At 42.3% G+C, this 26,200-nt stretch overlaps 1 pseudogene across 1 annotated transcript in view; it reads right to left on the reverse strand.

The window, feature by feature from the left end:
• Positions 1 to 12,285: 12,285 nt before the first annotated feature.
• The window catches only part of LOC311144391 (importin-11-like), a 305,649-nt pseudogene continuing 291,734 nt past the window's right edge, over positions 12,286 to 26,200 (reverse strand). Inside the window, exon 10 of the transcript in view lies at positions 12,286 to 12,488. The product of the transcript in view is annotated as an importin-11-like (transcript). The remainder of the gene's footprint in view (positions 12,489 to 26,200) is intronic.

The raw sequence follows: 26,200 nt of genomic DNA on the forward strand, positions 1-26,200 counted from the left end.
AATCACTGCTAGGCAAATCCCTGCCTTGTCTTAGCTCATTGGTCACCATAGCAACACCCACCCGTAGTCTGCGCTCCAGCAGGTATATCTCCCTGGTCATCCCCAAATCCAACACCTCCTTTGGCCGCCATTCCTTCCAGTTCTCTGCTGCCAATGACTGGAACGAATTGCAAAAATCTCCGAAGCTGGAGACTCTTATCTCCCTCACTAACTTTAAGCATCAGTTGTCAGAGCACCTTACCGATCACTGCACCTGTACACAGCCCATCTGTAATTAGCCCACCCAACTACCTCATCCCCATATTGTTATTTATTTTGCTCATTTGCACCCCAGTATCTCTATTTGCACATCATCTCTTGCACATCTATCATTCCAGTGTTAATACTAATTGTAATTATTTTGCACTATGGCCTATTTATTGCCTTACCTCCATAACTTACTACATTTGAACACACTGTATATAGATTTTCTGTTGTATTTTTGACTTTATGTTTTGTTTTACCCCATATGTAACTCTGTGTTGTTGTTTTTATCGCACTGCTTTGCTTTATCTTGGCCAGGTCACAGTTGTAAATGAGCACTTGTTCTCAACTGGCTTACCTGGTTAAATAAATGTGAAATAAAAATAAAATAAAATAAACAAACATTCAAATCTGTTCTCTTACACAAAGAGAATGAAAGGCAAGGAGAATAATGACATGATATTAATCAAAGCCCTGAGTGAAACAGCTCTCCCATTATATGTTATAAATGGCTCGATGTCGTCAGGAGTCTTCTAAAGAGTTCTATCCTATTACTCTTACTATAAAGTTACAGTAGACTCCTCTGTTTAACACCATGAGACTTAGAATGTGTTAAGACTGTTTCAGTTTAAACTGCAGGACTAATTGGGGATGAAGCTATTCCTCAAATGTAACTACTGGACTAACAAGGTATTAAGAAGATATTATTTTTTCAAACCACAGCCCAATTAGGGGATGAAGTAAGGTTTAGTAGTGTTAAACGTGAGACGTAAGAGAATACTGTACATTACAGAGGGGAATTTCCCATGCGGTGTGGGTTGTATAGGATCTGTAGGCCTATAGGATTAATGCATCATATACGAAGAGATCTCAATCCACAACCAACAACACAACAGCATGAGCCAAAGTTGGTCTGAGAAATGTTGCTTGCTTGGTGGAAAGCATAGCAGGCTAGTCTAACAACAAGAACAACTTTTCTGAGCGGAAGTCGTCAGGCGTCCCACAATTACTTAGAATGCATTTGCACGTTCCATTATAACTGTCTATACTAATGAGATGTAAAACCTCTGCGATAACAGGGAAAGGCAGGTGTGGGAGTGCCGCAGTGTCATCTGTTAATGGTACAAGCACACCCCCAGACATATGTTCCTCTCTCAGTAACACAACTAATTATCTGCACAAAGAAAATAGAGTCTCACTCTACAGAATACAGATCATACTGTGTATTCCATGTTCATTATGAAACGTGAACTCCACTCTCAAACACACTCCACAATCATCCCTTTCCATGAGCTTGGGAAGGGGGGGGGGGGGGGGGGGGGGGTAACGTACAGAGAGTAAAGCACCCCTGCACTTCTGAGATGTCAAGCACACACTGAGACTTTGCTCAACTTTCAGCCACTCTGAAACCTGTTTGAACAGGTACGGTGGCACAAGGCAATCACTAGGTGATCCCACAGTGTGAAAACTGGACAAAAGGAACAATGCATCTGTTCTATGTTCTATTCTCACAATGTTTCTAGGAGTCTATTAAAGAATGTTTCATTCTGTCTTCTGCCGAGCTGCTTCATCAGTCTTCTACATTAGAACACCGTCTGTCTTCTGCCTGAGCTGCTTCATCAGTCTTCTACATTAGAACACCGTCTGTCTTCTGCCGAGCTGCTTCATCAGTCTTCTACATTAGAACACCGTCTGTCGGCCTCTCAGCATTCTCTGCACACTTATTGTAGATCATTGTCTAATGACACAACAGAGTAAAAACCTTTGGCTCACATCATGTGTTTGATTTAAGATGATCTGTTTGACTGCATTGCCTGAAGCTCAGTTTCATTGGCTTCAGCTTTGTGATTCTATTGCCTAAAGCTTCGTTTATTTGGCTACAGCTTGGTCCTATTGCCTAAACCTTGGTTTAATTAACCAAAGTATAGTTACATTGCCTAAAAGCTTTGTTCCATTGGCTAGAGCAGGGTTTCCCAAACTCAGTCCTGGGCCCCCCCCGGGTGCACGAGCTTGGTTCCATTACCTAAAAACTTGGTTCCATTGGATATACATTGGTTCTATTGACCAGAGCTTGGTTCCATTGCCTAAAAACTTGGTTCTATTGGATAGAGTTTGGTTCCATTCACTGGAGTCTGGTTCCTTTGGCTAGAGCGTAGTTCCATTGGCAGGAGTTTGGTTCCATTGGCTAGAGCTTGGTTACATTGGCTTCACTAGAATGATCTAACAGCAGTCTACCACAACAGCTTAGAATGTGTAACACTTACAACTAACCAACTCAGCTGTCACCCAGACAGACATACAGACAGAAGGTCTGGATAGGCCAGGCCAATGCCTAGGTTGCATTATGGAGTTCTCTATGTGCCAACCTCTGAAGGTTGACAACATTCTCTGCATGCACAGGGGGAAGATGTGGAAAAGTGGTGGGTGAAATGTAATAAATACATATTTACGCCGACAAAGCTAGCAGGGACCAGAAGGAACACCTGACAGCAGGACATTTAACATAATGTAACAACGCGACATTACATTGAACCGCTGTGAGGCATAACAAGGGAAGCCCAGCTGTACAGGCTCACTCCAGGCGCGTACTGATGTTCTGTGACTTCATGGATGGAGAACAGGTCTGATTGACAGCCTGGGCTAGCCATTCACACAGTCGACAAGGTTAAGAGGAGGGCACCAAGCAGCCAAACCATTCTGCCGATCGAACTGAGATGCTTCATATGCACCACATGTTGTTCTCACATTCACCGCGCAATGTGTGTGTTGTGTCTTAGTTTGGATATGCTTTGTTTTCTGCCTGTTCAGTGGAGCAGAGTGTGACTTCCCTCTGTAAAGACTGGGATCTGAGAAGTCATGGCGCTGGGTACACATTTTTCCAAATGGATTTGTCTCTCTCTCTTGCACGCGCACACACACGCACACTCACACGCACACACACACACACACGTGCACACACACACACGTGCGCACGCACGCACGCACACACGCACACACAAACTATTCATGTCATGTTCCCTGTGCAGGTGTGCAACAGCTCTCAGGATTACAATTCATGACCTTGACATTTAACCTCCCCACCACCACCACCACTCCCTTCACCTTGATTTGAGCTGCAGGGAATACAGGCCTTGTCTTTCTTCCTTCATGGTCAAATTCAGATTGCTAATCAACGTTAGGCGTTTCCAGACATTTTAAGGGATTATTAGTAGGATTATTTCTCTTCTTGGCTCTCATCCTTAAATTGTCATGTCAGTAGCACACTGACAAGCTGGTATTCTAACAAGAATATGATTAGGTGACATAGAGACCCCTTTTAATTCAATGACTAATTTAGGAGGATGTCTCAAGTCCCGTGTAGCTCAGTTAGTAGAGCATGGCGCTTGCAATGCCAGGGTTGTGGGTTCGATTCCCACGGGGGGCCAGTATGAAAAAAAATAAAAATGTATGCACTCACTAACTGTAAGTCGCTCTGGATAAGAGCACCTGCTAAATGACTAAAATGTTATTGTTGCCAGGGCTGACAGACAAAAATGGGAATTAAAAGTTTTGGGTTATTTCTCAAAGGACGGATCTAACATCCCAAAATGAAATTAGCAATTAAATGAGAGTAGAACATATGCAGTGGTCGTTAGTGGTGATGTGTTGTATCTGAGGGATGGCCTGTCTCATTCTACGACGCCTCACTGGTCACGGTCTTAACACTAGAACCGCTAAAGCAGTCATTTTGACTGCTCATGAATGTATTTATTTTATTGCAATGGCATTTTTAAAGTTATGTCCCCCTCCGTCCTTGACTTCTCCTAAATAAGTCTATATAACACACTGCCGTTGTTAGAATCATAATATCACAAACAGAACTGGAGTTATAACCAGTTTTAGGAGGGCTTGTCATTTATTGAATGGATTTCCCCCGTTGTCCCTCCTTCTCCCAACAGTACACTCTAAAGGTGCTATCTAGTACCTAAAAGGGTTCTTCAGCTGTCCCCATAGGAGAACCCTTTGAAGAACCCTTGTTGGTTCCAGGTAGAACCCCTTTGGTTCCAAGTAGAACCGTTTTGGGTTCTCTGTAGAACCCTTTCCACAGAAACAGCCGTTGAACCCTTTTTGAACCCTTTATTCTAAGAGTGCAGTGCCCAGCTAATGATCAACTTGATAATTGCCTCGAAACTGAACCTCAACTATACCGAAACTAATTTCACGCATATAACAACAGATTAAATAAATTAAATAAAGTATGATAGGGAGAAAGGGGTAGAATGGGTGAGTTGATGAGTGAGGGAAAGCGAACAATGCCTAATTATGTAATCACCAGTTGGGAATGAAGAACAGGGCGGGCCATTCTATTGTATTGAACCATTCTAATTATAATCTTAAAATGGTATGTAGCCTATATCAGTCCACTGAATCAAAGCAGTCTGATCAGTCTACTCTGGCCTACTTGGAGTAGGCTACACAGTGAGAGCGTGTGTAATTGCACATGCTGAACGGCTTTCAATATCTGGGAAAATATCCACATCTAGCAGCAGGTGAGCGAGTGTCGGAGAATGTGGTGATGAGGCTTGTGGAACTTTACCTTGGTAAGGGGAAGAATGTCACCATGGACAACTTCTTCACTTCACTGTCATTGGAGAACAAGTTGCTTGCAAATAACACAAGCCTAGTTGGCATCATGAACAAAGCAAGAAGGCAGCTCCCTTCCTCTACGCAAAATAAGGCACATACACAGCCGTTGTACTCCAAAATGGTACTGAAGAATGACAAGATGATTGTGACACAATAAAGAGAGAACCAGAGACTATTAAGCACCACAACCAAATAAAGGTATGTTAAAGTGCGTCGAGCAAGTGAAAGTTACAAACATTGTGTCAACTGTTAGGACAAGGGACAACACCTAAATGAAATCCAACTGATGCCATTCTGTGAAGACTCACACAAGCACGAGCTGACAATAATTGACTAATTTTGACTGTTGTCATATCGACACTTATATTCGTTATAATGCCATTATTGCATTTGTGCTGAGTTTCACTATTTATTAAGGCCACTTGGCGCTTATAATGATGTTTAGGCTACTGATGTTTTCATCATTTGACCGTGCGTCTGGGGTATTTATTCGTCATTATAAAAAGAAGATGTTACAGTGTTCCAACAGATACGTTCTGTTTCATAGTTGTAACAAAGGCACACAAATTAGTTTTTACATATAGCCTACAGTAACATAAATTAATGAAAATGCTATTGTGTTATTAAAAATATATATATAATCGTATTCTAATGTTACCCAAGGGCTTCATAAACACAACCAAATGATTATTTTAGATGATAGCATATATGAAATGTATTAATTACACTCTTAGAATGTTGCAGTCAGAATGACTGCTCATTAGCTTGAAGGGGCGGTCCCTCGAGGCCCAGCCATTCTAATGTTAAAGGGAGGCAATGATACATTACCTAGACTTACAGTCATACCACTAACCCTAGTTTGCATTGGCTCACGGAACTACCGCTAACTTCCTTCATACTGCACGCAGATACATAAAAATGGTATCCACGAGTTCATCTGGTAAGTAGAACAAGAATCTCGCAGTATCCCTTTAAAGCAAATCAATAGTCATTTCAATAACTAACACCAAGTTTAAGTATTAGTTCATCTGGTTGTGCTAGCTCATTGATGGAAGTTCGAAAAGACAGAGATAGTAATTATCCTCTTTCAGAATCATGACTTCAATTTAAGTAATTAAAGTGATATTTACTCAATCCCTTTAGGCTGTAATATGATGAATGATTTAGTCTGACACATCATGCCTTAGATCAGCTGGATGCGATGAGAGAGGGTAAGAACATTCAGGAGTTCAGTTCTGGAGGAAGAGAGGAAGAGAGCGTATGTATATTGACAGTGAGACTGTGGTGTGATCAGATCGAATCAACGTTTGCTACGTTGCGTTACGGTTTGTACTGAATGACAAGTTTCCTCAAAACGTTCCGCACCATTCTTCAACAGCCTTTAAAATACATTTGCTCCTGTTTGGTGGATTTGGCGGGGTGTGGCCTGATCATTATGGGTGTGAACATTTGAAATCTCAAAACTTGTGCAGCATACACCATACAATCTCCCTATGGGCCATCATAATCACCCCGTTTTTCAACTGGTCGTTCAGTACAGTAACATTGAATTAAACGTTGAACACCAGTCTGTCGTACTGAATGCACCCCTGGACTGCCCTCAGAGAAATAGAAAATTAGAAATCACACCTGGTTGGTTGAGTGGACCTGTAGGTTCCAGCACCTGCCTGCCTGCCTGCCTGCCTGCCTGCCTGCCTGCCTGCCTGCCTGCCTGCCTGCCTGCCTGCCTGCCTGCCTGCCTGTCTGTCTGTCTGTCTGTCTGTCTGTCTGTCTGTCTGTCTGTCTGTCTGTCTGTCTGTCTGTCTGTCTGTCTGTCTGTCTGTCTGTCTGTCTGTCTGTCTGCCTGCCTGCCTGCCTGCCTGCCTGCCTGTCTGTCTGTCTGTCTGTCTGTCTGTCTGTGTCACACCCAAGCCAGCCACCCAACCCTCTCACACAGGGAAAACCCTGATACTCATCACACCGAGACAACAGTCATGTCTGATTACAATCAATACACCCACACACAGACACACAATCAACACACACACACACACGCACTTACGCATATATGCACACAGACGCACACACATGGACACACACACACACGCGTGCGTGCACATAGACACACAAGCTCATTATACAGTTGTAGATAACCCTTTCACTATCATCCCAGATACACAGTCATTAACCCAGGGCTGTTTTTGGCCATGTTCCATGACCTTCCCCCAGTCTGGTCGATGCTCACAGGTCCATTTGCACATTAATAGGAAATCATCTGAGTTGATGGAGTAGGACAAAACGGAGACCAGGGGAAATGTAATCACTCAGCTGTAGCATACACTGAAACTACAAATCAGGCAGAATAATTAGACACCGTCTGAATTGTAATGAAAGGAAGCTTTTCAAATTCTGTTTCCAAAGACATGTCAGTAGAGTCGCTATGTAGTTACACTCAAATACACCATGAAGATTATATTCCATATTTGTTCAAGTAAATTGGCTTTGTTACCGAGATCAGTATCTTGGGGATAAGGCTGGAGGGATAGTAAGACATATTTCTGCTATCAATCACAATAAATGTTCCAGTTCATAAAATGCCAAGCGCTAAACGTACTCTGGAGATGCACTAGGGATACAATAATAAGAAAACTCTAAGACCAAAGACTGTCTGAGAAAATACCAATAAGGTGATCATAAACCAACCAGTGGTGCTCCTGAGATGAATGCAGCACCGCCTCATCACCATTCAACAGCAGTCCAGCCGTGGGAAGAGAAGTGAACAAATCGAATCAAACTTACATTTGTCACGTGCTTCGTAGACAACAGGTGTAGACTAACAGTGAAATGTTTACTTACGGGTCCTTTTCCGACAATGCAGAGTTAAAGATAAGATTAAAAAATATTTAAAAAACACCAGTAATCCTTCATACATTGAATTAAACTATAGGAGTCAGAGGCTGATCCTATTACAGTTGTAGATGGGAGAGGGATAGAGGCATTCAGCTAATCCCCACAGTAGGCCTGATCCAGCGGAGCGTTAGGGAAGTTGAGGCTTACAGCTAATCCTCTCCCGTCTGTGGCTTACTGAGATCATTAACCACACATAGTACCTGCAGCCGGCAGCCATCTTACCTGGGGCCTACTGGTGCATATCTAATGGGAAATACTCATTGGGAGAGTGGTTTACCCCATATGCTGCTATGAAACTATTGGCACTGGGATAAGTACTGTTGGTAAACTCAGTGGTGCTATGAAACTACCATGAGGCACAGAGGGAAGTATGTTTATTTCATGTAAAACTATGAAACTAAAGTATTAGATTAATAGTTCAACTCATGGTAGACTTCCTTAACTTACATCCTTGGCTCCTATAAGAAGCATAGGCCGATGACGAATGTCCTCCAACTTACTCAGTTAGGGGCAAGTTTTTCAAAGTTACACGAGTTGATGCCGCTCCCAGTCACATCTGTCTGGATGTCTCTCCTCCAAGTGTGTCTGGGTTGCTCTTTCTTATCCCGTGGGGTTCCATTTCAGGGACTGGCGAGTTATGTTGGTGGACAGCTTCTGAAGGGTGTGTCTAATCCAACTCCAAATCTCTGATGGGAAAGACTGAGATGTCAGGTGCTTCAACATGAGATAGAGGGCCTTTGGGTATGGGTAGTGGGTGAAAAATAACTCTAACTGTACATTAGTGATGGGGGAAAAAATCGGTAGTTACATATTGCAATATTATTTCGGACAGTTCTATATTGATACTTTGACTCTAAATATCGATCTGCAACAAAAAAAAAGAAGGGGGAAAAAATGTATAGGTAGCGTTAGCTAGCGCTAGTCAGCTGTACCTGCACCAAAACTCCGGTATTTTTCATCCTTTAGCTTTAGCTTTATCTCCATTTTCTTTTTAAATAGTCAGCAAAACATGTTTTCAACACTTGAATTTCCATGACTGATCAAAACTCATTTTCTCATGGTCTCGTTTGTCCCTCTGCAGCAGACATTCAGCAGAGTAGCAATATGTTTGGAACATCGAATTGCAATAAAATCACAGTATCAAATCGCAATACATATAGAATCATGAGAATCGCAATACATATCATATCAGCAACTAAGTATTGTGATAATATCGTATAGTGAGGTCTTTGGCAAATCCCAACCCTACTGTAAATGATCTGAACTTGTAAAGGAAAATACTAATTTAAAAAATAATTTTTAACAACAGGCCTGTGGGGTTTCTGTGGTAAAACATTAAAAAGGTGTGCATAAAGGAAAATCGACAAATAAGTAAGTAAACATTTCAGGCATGTACTGCACTTTATTGAAGCTGTTGAAAAAAATAACAAGGTCTTCCCATTAGAACATGTTGACTGAAAACAAGATTAAAACATATTTTCTACTGCTGTTGTGTTCAAAATATCATCATTGCTTCTATCATCAATCTAATAGACGGGTTGGTTGTTTAGCAACACAACTGCAACTATGGGGCAAAACAGATGGGGTTGGCTTAGAATGTTGACAACCTGTAAACAATATTTTGTCTCCAATGTTAATTGAAAACAGAAGTAAATTTGCACAATGAGCACCTGTTGTCTCTCAAATACGTCATTACAGTTTTTGGTTAGCTAGCTAGCTAATTTGAGCCATATTAGCATTGACATGAAATCAGTCAAAACACCTCAAAACAATACATGGTATCAAGAACAAGAAGAAACTAGCTGAAATGAGCCACCTATGATTCACCACATGGCAGTTCCTCGTCATTGTTGCTAGCCATCTGGCCATCCAAAATCACAACTCATGGACTTCTGCCCCATTGAAGCGTGTGCATTGTTTTCATGATGTTGTCAGCTAACCCATCTATACCAGTACAGAAATCAGCTAATGTTAAACAGAATACATTTTTTGGGGGAAAGAATGAGAACAGATATTAGAGTTAACGTAAGGCTGAAAACATAAAGCCTTTGTTTTGCTGTTGATCTCTTGAGTGCTACTGAACTCAATTCACTGTGTCTATGGAACTAGGGGAAGATCTTGGATAACACTTTATTTTACAGTCCAGTTTCCACAGGTATTTACTAGGAATATTGTGGTAACAACGGCTACTGTTGTAGTGGAAGAATGAGAGAACGTGATACTCGCGACTGGCGTGATGACTCAATCACGATTTATGACATTGTTTGGATGGCAGACCATTTGTGAGCTATCACAGGGATCAAACACACCTTATCTGTGGTAATCTCGAGGATGAGACTTTCCCACAGAACCCTGGGGTCACAGAATTGATTTGACAAAATGTATATTACTGTGTTTGGTTTGTTTCAAAAGCTTACAAAGAGCTGCACACTTTGATATGTCTTATTGCATTTTATGTTTTCTTGTTGATGTATTTTTAAAGTGATTGGATTGAAATTGTATTGTTATCAGGCACATTCCTGTTGTCCGGTCAGAACATTCAAATTGAGTTGATTAGATTAAAATCTGGGTGTGTGATTCCTGCCTTTTGTTTTTAGAATATTGGTGGCCAGGATTAGCTATTTGTATCTAGCCTCTTAATAATTGCATAACGGTGCAAGATAGACTCATGTTCATTATAGTCATTACTGAGTCAGTGATGCAATGATTCACTATCTTGCTAGATCCTCCAGAGACGCACAGGGCCTGTTGCATTTATTCACATAATAATGGAGTCAGATCGATAAATGTAGTTTAATATTATTCAACATAATTTCTACACATCTACATAATGGTGACCCCTCATCCTCAGTCGATGGGGATTTCACCATCCTACACTCTCTGGTACTTAATTAAAAGAATTCAACCCAATTTGCATCTGTCTGGTACCAAATGGTAGTGGTGTTTGTTATTGTATAGTTAGCATGTTACCAAGTCAAAACCTGGACACTTCTGTACCGTAAAATAAAGTGCAACCGATTCTGAAGTCCACTGTCATCACTGTGAAAAACAGCATTTCCGTCCAAAACATCACTCAAATCAAGATTCACTTATGTAAGTCCTCAATATGATGGCATTTCATATACAACAGTTGCCCCAAGATGTTGCCCCAAGATGCTGATCTGAGGTCAGTTTTGCTTTTCTGCCCCTAATGGTTTAGGTCAGGGTTAGTGTGTGGTTAGCTGATCCTAGGTCTGTGCTTAAGAGTAACTTCTATCCTGCTTCAATGTCCCCAGTTTTTCCACCATCATGCTATAACCAAGAGACATGAAGAACCATGACGTTTCAGGAAGAAAAGAAAACAAATGAAACATGCTTTGACACACCTTGTGACACACCGTAAATTCACAGCAACATATTTGCAGAAATGTGGTTCAGCACTTATACAAATCACTAGATAAAAAATCGCTCTCATCTCACAGTCAATTAATTTAATTCATAGTCCGATGATATTAAAATATACACTCCCTAAAAACCATGTCTGCACCTCTCAGTAGTCGTGTCAACTTGATGACCTCCAATACAGAACACAAACAACCATGAAGAGAAATAAACTAAACTAAAAAGTTAAATATCTTAATGCGAAATGTCATCCATACTTTACATACATACGAAATTCCACTTCTGCTAGCTATTCACCTTTAAAACTACATCAGTAAACACTGCTTCATGTGGTAAAGCCACATTCCCGTCACGCCACCCACACTTTTCCAATAGAAAAAGGGTCTTTCATCACCTTTGGATTGTGTTGTTCTATTTCCCCATTCCCCCCTCTATTTTAACCCCCCCTGTAGGCTGTGGATAAGGTACAGTAGAGATGGGTAGTAGGGGTAGCGTAGAGGAAAGGTAGGCTGTGGATAAGGTACAGTAGAGATGGGTAGTAGGGGTAGCGTAGAGGAAAGGTAGGCTGTGGATAAGGTACAGTAGAGATGGGTAGTAGGGGTAGCGTAGAGGAAAGGTAGGCTGTGGATAAGGTACAGTAGAGATGGGTAGTAGGGGTAGCGTAGAGGAAAGGTAGGCTGTGGATAAGGTACAGTAGAGATGGGTAGTAGGGGTAGCGTAGAGGAAAGGTAGGCTGTGGATAAGGTACAGTAGAGATGGGTAGTAGGGGTAGCGTAGAGGAAAGGTAGGCTGTGGATAAGGTACAGTAGAGATGGGTAGTAGGGGTAGCGTAGAGGAAAGGTAGGCTGTGGATAAGGTACAGTAGAGATGGGTAGTAGGGGTAGCGTAGAGGAAAGGTAGGCTGTGGATAAGGTACAGTAGAGATGGGTAGTAGGGGTAGCATAGAGGAAAGGTAGGCTGTGGATAAGGTACAGTAGAGATGGGTAGTAGGGGGTAGAGGTTGAGGTCCTCTTTGTCTCCTGTGCTCTAAGGCCTAGCAGGAGAAATTTATAGTATAGGTCAGGAGATACATGCATTGTGGGTAGAGGGAAAGGATAAAGATAGGTAGATGATGATGATAATGTCCTCTCTCTCTCTCTGTCGCTCTCAGAGGCCCCGTAGGAACTCCTGGAGCTGACAGACGATATCTGTATCCACCATCTCCATCAGAGCCCGAAGCCCTTGTCGCCCATTAGAGCCTGCTGGGCCTTCAGAATCTCATAGGCATACTGCAGTAAGGACAGACAGAGAGACAGAAAATAGGCATACTGCAGTAAGGACACACTGTGTACCGGGTCCTCTAGGGCCAACTATAGTAACTATAGTAACCGGGTCCATACCTATAGGAGGAGGAGAGAAATGTAGGAAGTAAGCAGGACACGTAACGCAAATAGAGAATGCAGCAACATGCACTGTGTGATAGAAGACAACTTTGAGAAATAACAAGTAGTGTGTGTGTGTCCTCCTGACCTGGTTGCAGATGAGGAATAGTTGAGAGAGTGTGAAGCTTCATCAGATAATCACACTAATTAGTCTACAGGGGAATCAGAGCCAGCTAGAGAGATGACAGACACACACACGTGAGGTGATAATCTCCAGTCATTCTGAGGCAGATAATGACATCCTTGACTCCTAAACCAAGGTATACTCTGTCTGTTAATTGTCCTGTCATTACTGTGTAATCAAACCAGTAGGGATGTGCATTGACTTAATAGAGAGAATGTCATCAACGTAACACAAAGTAACACTTGTCCACCGTCATCATCAAAGGTCTTCGCAATTTTCTCGGTATGGAAAAGTGGCTAATGTAATCCCTATCACCACTGAACCCCTCTCTCTCGCTCCGTACTTTGTGTGTGTGGAGATGAACAAAGGTTAAGGGGAAACTTTTCTCATAACATTTTTACATTTGAGTAATTTAGCAGACGCTCTTATCCAGAGTGATTTACAGGTGCAATGAGGGTTAAGTGCTTTGCTCAAGGGCACAGACAGATTTTTCACCCAGTTGGCTCGGGGATTCGAACTAGCGACGTTTTGGTTACTGGTCCTACGCTCTTAACTGCTAGGCTACCTGCCGCCCCACCAACTGAATTGTGGATTGTAATTGAATTCCATCACTCTCATTTGGGACTGTTTTATGTTTTCATGAAAAGAGAAACATGGCTTTTAAACGGCACCTCTGACCCTGGTCATCCTCCATCTCCTCGCTCACACACACTAAGGTTTCCGTTAGCCGGTATTTGCCGGTTTTTGGCCAATAAAAAAAATAAAACCCCAAGCTGGCCAAAATGACTGGGAGAAAACAAATTCCATTGCAAAATAATGCTTTTTGTTCATTGATGGAAATACCAGTCAAAGGAAATATGTTTGACCGTCATGCTTATCGGTCTATAGGTTAATTTGCACAATTTTGTGTAATTAAATTGGCCTGTGTGTATTGTCGTTAGTCATCATGTATCTTATATATCCAACACAACTATCACACACTCACAGCATACAGAGCTTATTTTGAGCTGGATTTCTCCTCCAGCTCCTCAGCTGGTTGCTGCTGGAGTAAAACATGTGCTTTTATAAGCCCATTCATTGCGCAACAATTTGAAACAAAATCACGTGTTAAAAACAGATTTTTAAGCCATTTTAAGTCAAAACTATAACTAGGCCACTCAGGAACAATAATGTTGTCTTAGTAAGCAACTGCAGTGTAAATTTGGCATTGTGTTTTAGGTTATTGTCCTGCTGAAAGGTGAATTTGTCTCCCAGTGTCTGTTGGAAAGAAGACTGAACCAGGTTTTCCTCTAAGATTTGTCCTGTACTTAGCTCTATTACGTTTATTTTTATTATAAAAAACTCCCTAGTCCTTGCCGATGACAAGCATACCCATAACATGATGCAGCCACCACCATGCTTGAAAATATGAAAAGTGGTTCTCAGTGATGTGTTGTGTTAGATTTGCCCCAAACATAACGATTTGTATTCAGGACTTAAAGTTAATTTCTTTGCCATATTTATGGAAGTTTTACTTTAGTGCCTTATTGCAAACAGGATGCATGTTTTGTAATATTTGTATTATGTACAGGCTTCCTTCTTTTCACTCTGTCAATTAGGTTAGTATTGTGGAGTAACGTTGTTGATCCATCCTCAGATTTCTCCTATCACAGCCATTAAACTCTGTAACTGTTTTAAAGTCACCATTGGCCTCATGTTGAAATCCCTGAGTGGTTTCCTTCTTCTCTGGCAACTGAGTTAGGAAGGACGCCTGTATCTTTGTGGTGACTAGGTGTATTGATTCACCATCCAAAGTGTAATTAACAACTTCTCCATGCTCAAAGGGATATTCAGTCTGCTTCTTTTTTTAAAAATGTTTTACCTATCAACCAAAAGGTGCCCTTCTTTGCGAGGCATTGGAAAACCTCCCTGGTCTTTGTTGGTGAATTAGTGTTTGAAATTCAACACTCGACTGAGGGACCTTACAGATAATTGCATGTGTGGGGTACAGAGATGAGATAGTCATTCAAAAACCATGTTAAACAGTGTTTTTGCACACAGAGTGAGTCCATGCAACTTGTTAAGCACATTTTTACATCAAATTTTATTTAGGCTTGCCATGACAAAGGGGTTGAATACTTTTTTGTCATTTAGCAGACGCTCTTATCCAGAACGACTTACAGGAGCAATTAGGGTTAAGTGCCTTGCTCAAGGGCACATTGACATATGTTTCACCTAGTCGGCTCAGGGATTAGAACCAGCGACCTTTCGGTTACTGGCACAACGCTCTTAACCACTAAGCTACCTGCCGCCCGAAATGACTGAAGACATTTCAGCTTTTCAATTGTAATTAATTAGTAACAATTTTGAAAAACATAATTCCACGTTGACATTATGGGGTATTGTGTGTAGGCCAGTGACAAACCAAATCTCAATTTAATTTATTTTAAATTCAGGCTGTAACACAACAAAATGTGGAAAACGTTGAGGGGTGTGAATACTTTCTGAAGGAACTGTATATATTTTTTTACACACACACACACACACACACACACACACACACACACACACAGGTATTTCTCACGCACGCACACACACACATACACACACACACACAGAAAATATTAAACCCTAATATGTACAGGAGCTAATGTAATCCCCATAACCTCTGAACCACTATCTCTCTGTACTTAGTGTGTGTGGAGAAGAGCAAAATTGAAGATGAAACGTTACTCATAACCAAACAGATTGTAATTTTATTCCATCACTCTCACATGGGACTGAATAGAGAAACATGGCTTTTAAACTGCACCTCTGACCCTGGTCATCCTCCATCTCCATACACACCAGGGTTTCTGTTAACCGGCAATTTAGTGGTTTTAGTAATACATATTAAGCCGATAAACCGTCCAAAATGACCAGGAGAAAAAATATCTAATTGCAAAAGAATGCTTTTCATGCACTGATGGAAATACCAGTCGATGTAAATACATTTGACCGTCATGCTTATCGGTCTATAGAGTAATTGCTTTTATAAACCCATTCATTGCGCAATACAATTCTAAATGCAATCACGTGTTAAAATCTGTTTAGTGCACGATTAAAAATAACTACTATTTATTTTTCTCAACTGGTAATTGAAGTGCGCCTCCCATTCTCCACTCAAGTGCAGGCAACAGGCGTCACCCACCACTTTACAATGGGAGCTGGAGGCAGTATGCATTTTGAAAACATACTTAATTGTTTGAAACCTGAATGTTTTATTTCGTATTATGAGGCATGTCTTACCTTGCTTCAAAGTAGCGTATATGCAAAATCCAACCATGGAAACATAGAGGCAATTATTTTATAAAGAACTCCTAGGCGGCACTTGAGTTTCAAGTTCGGAGAAGCTTACAATTTATCCTACCATTTCTACCGTTCTGCATGCCAGTTATGATTTTCATATGTGCATTTTCGTGGAACAGTTTCATTTCAGTAATAATGTTTCTGTTTGTCAAAATCATTGTCACAATTGAGATGTACATACAATGGCATAAGGGGACAATGAGCGGATAAGAGGCAATCCGTAATTTCGATTAAGACATTAATGAGCAAGCTAGGATGGACGTAGTCAATATAACTATTTGTTCAGCACTTCTGAAATGTATGGCGACAGAATTCAGAACATGGGCCTGTTCTTACAATATTCTCCCTGTACACCAAGTCAGAACCGTAGGATAAATAAAGGGGGCATATAAGCAGACAATGAAAGGCCAAATGTGATAGGCCAAATGTGCACCACCAAGTCATAACAGTAGGCTAAGTTATGAGCTGAAAAGGGAGCAAATTATTAGGGTGAGGCACATGGGCTATAACAGTTTACTACATAACATACACTTAGTATTACTTTCTCAGCTACAGTATACATATCTCCCTGGCATATTACATTATTTATGCAGCAGCATCCAATACATTTTTGGACTCACCTTGTTGTGCTGTGCTCACTTGAACAGGAAGGTGGCGCGGCGATCCTTTTTGTGAACTCTAGAAAGAGGCCCGAAATCCCGACTTTGATGACTGTCCAAAATTATGTTCCCAGTCCGAGCTAGTTTTATCAGAGTTCCCAGTTGTCTTGAACTCACTGAAGTCTGAGATTTCCCAGATCCGAGTTTCCAGTTGTTTTGAAGTCATACTGGACAGCATGGCCAATGTATTCAAACTTTTCTGGCCCATGGCGTTACCCCCTTTTTCGTGATATCCAATTGGTAGTTACGATCTTGTCAAATCCCTGCAATTCCCCTACGGACTCCGCGAAGGTCGCGAGCCAAACCGCAGTGCTTCTTGACACACTGCTCGCTTAACCCGAATGCCAGCTGCACCAATGTGTTGGAGGAAACACTGTCGAAATGATGACCGAAGTCGACCAACCGGCCCGTCACAAGGAGTCGCTAGAGCACGATGAGACAAGGACATCCCGGCCGGCCAAACCCTCCCCTAATCCGGACGACGCTGGGCCATGAGTCTCCTGGTCATGGCCGGCTGTGACACAGCCTGGGATCGAACCAGGGGCTGCAGTGGCACCTTAGCACACATTGTTGAAATTGCGATTTCTAACTTGTTGTGTAATGTTTATGGCCGATGAGCACCAATAAGTTGTATCTATAATTTGTCTTCTTATGACAAGGATTGAAAAGATTGCCGACTTGATTCATGATGATAACTGCTAGCTAAGATTTTGAAAGTATGATGTTGACATGATCAGTTCAATCAAAGCTAAGGTAGATATAACATGATTTTATGTCATTTTATCTGTGGCCAATGACCTTGAGCCTTCTTGGATGGGCACTTCTCATGTAAATATATGGCAGCACCGACTGAGCTTGAATTATCAAGCTCTACCTGTATATTTAGCGGTGACGTAGTGTCCCCATGAGTTCCAGAACACTGAGCCAATCACGGCACAACAAGTGAACATTAAAACCACACTCCATATTTTCCGCTGACTGCCCACCACCACAGAAAGCACTGAGCTAGGCTGAAACACCTACATTTTGGAGCTGCCTTACTCAAGAAAGCAAAAAAGAGAGCATGTTTGTATGTGGCTTTATTAACTCAATTATTATATATTTTTTTTACATTGTTTGCAAACTGATATGTGACACATATTAATGCCAAAATAACATGCAAAACTGAAAAAACAGGTGGGGCACCTGCCCTGAATGACACATTGCCACTGAACAATTCACACAATGAAATAACGAATGGCCATTCTGGAGAGAGACTTGCCCATGTCTTTGCCACACACCCCTCCCCTTCTTCTTGTCTCAACATTTTTTACTCAAGACACATCATCTTCACACAGATGCTTTTAGATGTTTTTCACTGACAGCTGCAAGTCAGTCAGCTGTGCCTATTGACACATGCTCTGCCCCAATTGCGGGCTTCCCAAAAAGGGATAGGCCTACGAGCTTGTGATTTGAAACAATCCACAGCTTTTTTTTTTTAAATAAGCTAATGATCCTCGATTCCTCTGTGGTTAATTCATGCGTTCTGGTGAAGTATGAATGATTTTATTTATTTCTGTATAGACAGGAGCAATTCTATAATTTTGGCAAATGTATTTCCATTTACTTCCCTATAGGACCCACTGCTATGCCATTTCTCTCCTGTTCTATTGGTTTTCATATCAACGTCCTTTCGTTGTCCAGAAGCCAAATGCACAATCCTAGTTATGTTAGCAACCCATTTTAGCTGCATCTTTAGATTCCCCCTCTTCCTACGTTTCTAACAGAGATTTTCATCTATCGCTATCAGGTGCGCTGTTTAGAATGGTGTTTTCCCAGGTGCGCTGAATGGTGTGTTCCCGCGAATTGTATTTTGTCAAATGTTTGAAAATGACGTTTTATTGGCTGCTTCATTCCATGAGTTGAATGTTCTATTAAGGTGCATTATCATAAACTAAATGTAAAAAAAAATCTGTCATTCTGAGCAATGTGGGTGGATGCCCTAATGGGTTATGCACCCAATGCATATGGGTCTGGTACATTTCTCAAATGGCCTGTAAATTAAAATCTTCCCGGTCACGTTGTATTGTGACACATTTTCCTAAGGGAAACTCTAATACATACACACATACACACACACACACACACACATCAGAATTTTTTCTGGATCAAAAAGGAGTTCAGGTGGTGGGTGTGGCAGGGGGTGTGGCAATGGGCGTGGTTGGCCTGTTGGTGCAGTTGAATTGGAGAGAAAATGTAAGAGGCCCCCATCTTGGCGATGTAGTTTCTTTTTTGTTGCATTTTTTGTTATGTGACTTGCACATTTTAACTCCTAAACTTAGACTTGCTACAACACAAACGTTGACTACTTATTGACTTAAGACATTTCAGCTTTTCAATTTTTATTAATTTGTAAACATTTCTAAAAACATAAATTCCACTTTGACATTATGGGGTATTGTGTGTAGATCAGTGACACAAAATCTAAATGTAATCCATTTTAAATTCAGGCTGTAACACAACACATTTTGGAAATAGTCAAGGGGTTTGAATAATTTCTGAACACATTGTACACACACACACACACACACACACACACACACACACACACACACACACACACACACACACACGCACACATGCACACACACATGCACACACGCACACACACACACACACACACACACAAAAAAACACACCAGGTTTTTTTCTGGATCAAAATGAAGCTTAGGTGGTGGGCGTGGCAGGGGGAGTGGCAATGGGCGCGGTCTGCCCAGTCGGTGAGTCTGAATTTGAAAGAACATTTTAGAAGCCTCCATCTTGGCGGTGTAGTTTTTTGTACATTTTTCAGCTAATTTCCTGCAATTCTACACATGTTGCCATGGAGCTGAGAGAAAATGTTACAGTTTTAAAGACAATTTCATGCGATTCTGGAGGTTAGAGAACATGTTCCAGTTTTTCTGCAATTATATGTATTTTGCCATGGCTAATGCTGTGTTCTTAAGCTCAAACATAATAACAAACTCAATACTGCTAAATTCATTTTTTGGGAATTTTCAATTCTCACTGACTAGCTTTTACTTTGGTGATTGTTAGCTCTCAAACATTTTATTATAAAAAATTATACAACGGGTGGGTCTAATCGTGAATGCTGATTGGTTAAAACCGCATTCCAGCCGGTGTCTATTCCACAAGTTACCACCGGCTACATCTATGATGTTAAAATGCCTATTTACTCTGTTCCAAATGACTGCGCAATCCACTGTCTCATGAGCCCAGCAGAGCAATTTATAAACTTGATCTCCATAATATAAAGCATCTAGACATTATCTCACATTCCTTTTAGACTAACATTTAGTTTTCAACATCGAAGATTTGTATAAACCTTGTCTGTCTCTCCGACATTTGCAACATTGTTTCAATATTCAAATTCGATCTCCAGCTGTCCTATAGTAATGAACGTGTCGGGAGTCGGGTGTCGGGATGAGACAGACAGGAAGGCAGCTTTTCACAGCCAGTCGAAATCATGAATCAGCATAATTTTTATGGATATATACAAAGAACTATCAAAAGAAAACAGGTAAAACGAAACAAGGTGCAGCTAGTTTTCTGTCTTTCCAGCTTCAGTTTGAAGTGATTGTGTTAGCTGTGTTGTTGTCTAGCTCCTCTTAACAACAGTGTCCTGACGAGAGAGCACATTCTCTGCGCCAGGCAAAATCGCTCATCATTAGCTCATTGTTATGGATGTATCCAAATACATGTCACCAGAAAACAGCTTAAACAAACGCAATGCAGCTACTTTGCTGTTGTTCTGGCTGCACTGTTTGACGTGACTGTAAGTTAGCCGCAGTTGGCTAGCTTTCAACCAAGGGATAAGAAAGTTGCCAGCCGGTATGGCAATGGAACATTTAGAACGAACGACTTGGTCCATGGATACAGAAGAAAAAGACTGAACGACTGGATCGCGTCTCTGGCAACCGAACCGATAGAACAAACAACCAGCCGGCTTGGGTAGCAACCATATATATGTGTCGGGACTATATCTTGTGGAAGGATGAAATAGTATGAATAAATTCATCACAATAACGGTTTTAATTAAAATATGTAAATCATTATTTTAATATGTTGGTAACCCGTTGTATAAAAGTGCTAATGCCCTCGAAACCGGTGTTTAGAGGATATATTGGCACAGTTTGCCAGCCCTCGACTTTATCTCGGCTTCTCTGACATTACACCGGCTTCTGGGGCATTATCACTTAAATATATAGGTCTATTATATTTTGTACATACTCTATGTCTGGTTTTAGTCGTTTAAGTTCACACTGAAAGCATTTTTCCATCCCGAAAATGTAAACATATAAGAAAAAAATCTGGAAACAAAATTAATAAAAACATTTACACTGTTTGGATTTTGCTGACCCACCCAAAGGATTACAATGGCAGAACAATTCCTGTACACACACAGGTCATCTTCAATCTCATCACAGGTTTCCCATGAACCTTTGTTCCTTACCAAACACACTAAGTGCAGAGAGAGAGAGAGAGAGGGGTTCAGAGGTGATGGGGATTACATTAGCTACTTTAAAGATTAGGGTTTCATATTTTAAAGAAAATCTACAACTTTCCATTGTGTGTGTGGAGTTTACGATGCACCTCTGACATTATTCTACTCCACTCCACATCCCACTCTACTCTACTCCACTCCTTGTCCCCTTCCACTATACTATACTCTACTCCACTCCACATCCCACTCTACTCTACTCCACTCCTTGTCCCATTCCACTATACTCTACTCCACTCCTTGTCCCCTTCCACTATACTCTACTCCACTCCTTGTCCAACTCTACTCCATACCTTGTCCCACTTTACTATACTCCACTCCTTGTCCCACTCTACTCCACTTCTTGTCCCACTCTACTCTACTTCACTCCTTGTCCCACTCTACTCTACTTCACTCCTTGTCCCACTCTACTCAACTCCACCCCTTGTCCAACTCTACTATACTCCACTCCCTGTCCCGCTCTACTCCACTTCTTGTCCCACTCTATTCTACTCCACTCATTGTCCCACTGTAATCTATTCCACTCCTTAACCCACTCTACTCTACTCCACTCCCTGTCCCACTGTACCCTACTCCACTCCTTGTCCCACTCTACTCCACTATACTCCTTGTCCCATTCTACTCTACTTTACATCTTGTCCAACTTCACTCCACTCAACTCCTTGTCCCACTCTACTTCGATCCTTGTCCCTCTCTACTCATTGTCCTACTCTACTAAACTCTACTCCACTCCTTGTCCCACCCCACTCTACTCTACTCCACTGTTTATCCCACCCCACTCTACTCCCCTCCTTGTCCCAACCACCTCTACTCCACTCATTAACCCACTCTACTCTACTCCACTCCCTGTCCCACTCTACTCAACTCCATTTCTTGTCCCACTCTACTCTATTCCACTCCGTGTCCCACTCTACTCTGCTTCACTCCTTGTCCCACCCCACCCTACTACACTCTATTCTACTCCACTCCTTGTCCCACTCTCCTCAACTCCACCCCTTGTCCAACTCTACCCTACTTCACTCCTTGTCCCACCCCACTCTACTCTACTCTACTCCACTCCTTATCCCACTCTACTCTACTCTACTCCACTCCTTATCCCACTCTACTCTACTCCACTCCCTGTCCCACTCTACTCCACTCAATTTATTGTCCTACTCTAATCTACTCCACTCATTGTCCCACTCTACTCCACTCCTTGTCCCACCGCTACGTCCCTCTGCACTCTACTCTTTATCCCACTCTACTCTACTCCCTGTCCAACTCTACTCCACTCCACTCGCCTCTACTCCACTCTTTGTCCCACTCTACTTCACTCAACTCCCTTTCCCAACCTATTCCACTCCATTCCTTGTCCCAATCTACACAACTCCACTCCTTGTCCCCCTTTACTATACTCCACTCCTTGTCCCACTCTACTCCACTATTTTTCCCACAATACTCCACTCCTTGTCCCACTCTACTCCACTCCACATTCCACTCTACTCCACTCCTTGTCCTGCTCTACTCTACTCCACTCTTTGTGCCAATCTACTCCACTTCTTGTCCCACTCTAATCTACTCCACCCCTTGTCTCAATCTACTCCACTTCTTGTCCCAATCTACTCTATTCCACTCCGTGACCCACTCTACTCTACTTCACTCCTTGTCCCATTCTACTCAACTCCACCCCTTTTCCATCTCTACTATACTCCATGTCCCACCCCACTCTACTCAACTCCATTTCTTGTCCCACTCTACTCTATTCCACTCCGTGACCCACTCTACTCTGCTTCACTCCTTGTCCCACCCCACTCTACTACACTCTATTCTACTCCACTCCTTGTCCCACTCTCCTCAACTCCACCCCTTGTCCAACTCTACCCTACTTCACTCCTTGTCCCACCCCACTCTACTCTACTCTACTCCACTCCTTATCCCACTCTACTCTACTCCACTCCTTATCCCACTCTACTCTACTCCACTCCTTGTCCCACCGCTACATGTCCCTCTGCGCTCTACTCTATTCTTTATCCCACTCTACTCTACTCCCTGTTCAATTTTACTCCACTCCACTCGCCTCTACTCCACTCTTTGTCCCACTCTACTTCACTCAACTCCCTTTCCCAACCTATTCCACTCCATTCCTTGTCCCAATCTACACAACTCCACTCCTTGTACAACTCTACTTTACTCTACTCCACTCCTTGTCCCCCTTTACTATACTCCACTCCTTGTCCCACTCTACTCCACTATTTTCCCCACAATACTCCACTCCTTGTCCTGCTCTACTCTACTCCACTCTTTGTCCCAATCTACTCCACTTCTTGTCCCACTCTAATCTACTCCACTCCTTGTCTCAATCTACTCCACTTCTTGTCCCAATCTACTCTACTCCTTGTCCCACTTCACTCTTCTCTATTCTACGCCACTCCTTGTCCCACTCTACTCTACTTCACTCCTTGTCCCACTCTACTCAACTCCACCCCTTTTCCAACTCTACTATACTCCATGTACCACCCCACTCTATTCTACTCCACTCCTTGTCCCACTGTAATCTTTTCCACTCCTTAACCCACTCTACTCTACTCCACTCCCTGTCCAGCTCTACTCCACTCCATTTATTTTTCCACTCTACTCTATTCCACTCCTTGTCCCACTCTACTCTACTCTACTCCTTGTCCCATTCTACTCTACTCCTTGTCCCACTTCACTCTTCTCTATTCTACACCACTCCTTGTCCCACTCTACTCTACTTCACTCCTTGTCCCACTCTACTCCGATCCTTGTCCCACTCTACTTCACTCCTTTTCCCACTCTTTTCATTGTCATACTCTACTAAACTCTACTCCGCTCCTTGTCCCACCCCACTCTACTCTACTCCACTCTTTATCCCACTCTACTCTACTCCACTCCATGTCCCACTCTACTCCTTGTCCTACTCTACTATACTGTACTCCCCTCCTTGTCCCACCCACCTCTACTCCACTCATTAACCTTCTCTACTCTACTCCACTCCATGTCCCACTCTACTCCTCTCCATTTCTTGTTCCATTCTACTCTATTCCATTCCGTGTCCCACTCTACTCTACTTCACTCCTTGTCCCACACCACTCTACTCTACTCCACTCCTTATCCCACTCTACTCTACTCCACTCCTTGTCCCACCGCTACATGTCCCTCTGCGCTCTACTCTTTATCCCACTCTACTCTACTCCCTGTCCAACTCTACTCCACTCCACTCACCTCTACTCCACTCTTTGTCCCACTCTACTTCACAACACTCTACTCTACAGTCGTGGTCAAAAGTTTTGAGAATGACACAAATATTAATTTTCACAAAGTTTGCTGCCTCAGTTTATATGATGGCAATTTGCATATACTCCAGAATGTTATGAAGAGTGATCAGACGAATTGCAATTAATTGCAAAGTCCCTCTTTGCCATGAAAATGAACTTAATCCCAAAAAACATTTCCACTCCTTGTACAACTCTACTTTACTCTACTCCACTCCTTGTCCCCCTTTACTATACTCCACTCCTTGTCCCACTCTACTCCACTATTTTCCCCACAATACTCCACTCCTTGTCCTGCTCTACTCTACTCCACTCTTTGTCCCAATCTACTCCACTTCTTGTCCCACTCTAATCTACTCCACTCCTTGTCTCAATCTACTCCACTTCTTGTCCCAATCTACTCTACTCCTTGTCCCACTTCACTCTTCTCTATTCTACGCCACTCCTTGTCCCACTCTACTCTACTTCACTCCTTGTCCCACTCTACTCAACTCCACCCCTTTTCCAACTCTACTATACTCCGTGTACCACCCCACTCTATTCTACTCCACTCCTTGTCCCACTGTAATCTTTTCCACTCCTTAACCCACTCTACTCTACTCCACTCCCTGTCCAGCTCTACTCCACTCCATTTATTTTTCCACTCTACTCTATTCCACTCCTTGTCCCACTCTACTCTACTCTACTCTACTCCTTGTCCCATTCTACTCTACTCCTTGTCCCACTTCACTCTTCTCTATTCTACACCACTCCTTGTCCCACTCTACTCTACTTCACTCCTTGTCCCACTCTACTCCGATCCTTGTCCCACTCTACTTCACTCCTTTTCCCACTCTTTTCATTGTCATACTCTACTAAACTCTACTCCGCTCCTTGTCCCACCCCACTCTACTCTACTCCACTCTTTATCCCACTCTACTCTACTCCACTCCATGTCCCACTCTACTCCTTGTCCTACTCTACTATACTGTACTCCCCTCCTTGTCCCACCCACCTCTACTCCACTCATTAACCTTCTCTACTCTACTCCACTCCATGTCCCACTCTACTCCTCTCCATTTCTTGTTCCATTCTACTCTATTCCATTCCGTGTCCCACTCTACTCTACTTCACTCCTTGTCCCACACCACTCTACTCTACTCCACTCCTTATCCCACTCTACTCTACTCCACTCCTTGTCCCACCGCTACATGTCCCTCTGCGCTCTACTCTTTATCCCACTCTACTCTACTCCCTGTCCAACTCTACTCCACTCCACTCACCTCTACTCCACTCTTTGTCCCACTCTACTTCACAACACTCTACTCTACAGTCGTGGTCAAAAGTTTTGAGAATGACACAAATATTAATTTTCACAAAGTTTGCTGCCTCAGTTTATATGATGGCAATTTGCATATACTCCAGAATGTTATGAAGAGTGATCAGACGAATTGCAATTAATTGCAAAGTCCCTCTTTGCCATGAAAATGAACTTAATCCCAAAAAACATTTCCATTGCATTTCAGCCCTGCCACAAAAGGACCAGCTGACATCATTGATTATCTCGTTAACACAGGTGAGAGTGTTGACGAGGACAAGGCTGGAGATCACTCTGTCATGTTGATTGAGTTAGAATAACATACTTTAAGCTTTAAAAGGAGGGTGGTGCTTGAAATCATTGTTCTTCCTCTGTTAACCATGGTTACCTGCAAGGAAACACGTGCCGTCATCATTGCTTT

This window comes from Coregonus lavaretus, assembly GCF_964263955.1.
Source record: "Coregonus lavaretus genome assembly, chromosome: 17".
Lineage (NCBI taxonomy): Eukaryota > Metazoa > Chordata > Actinopteri > Salmoniformes > Salmonidae > Coregonus > Coregonus lavaretus.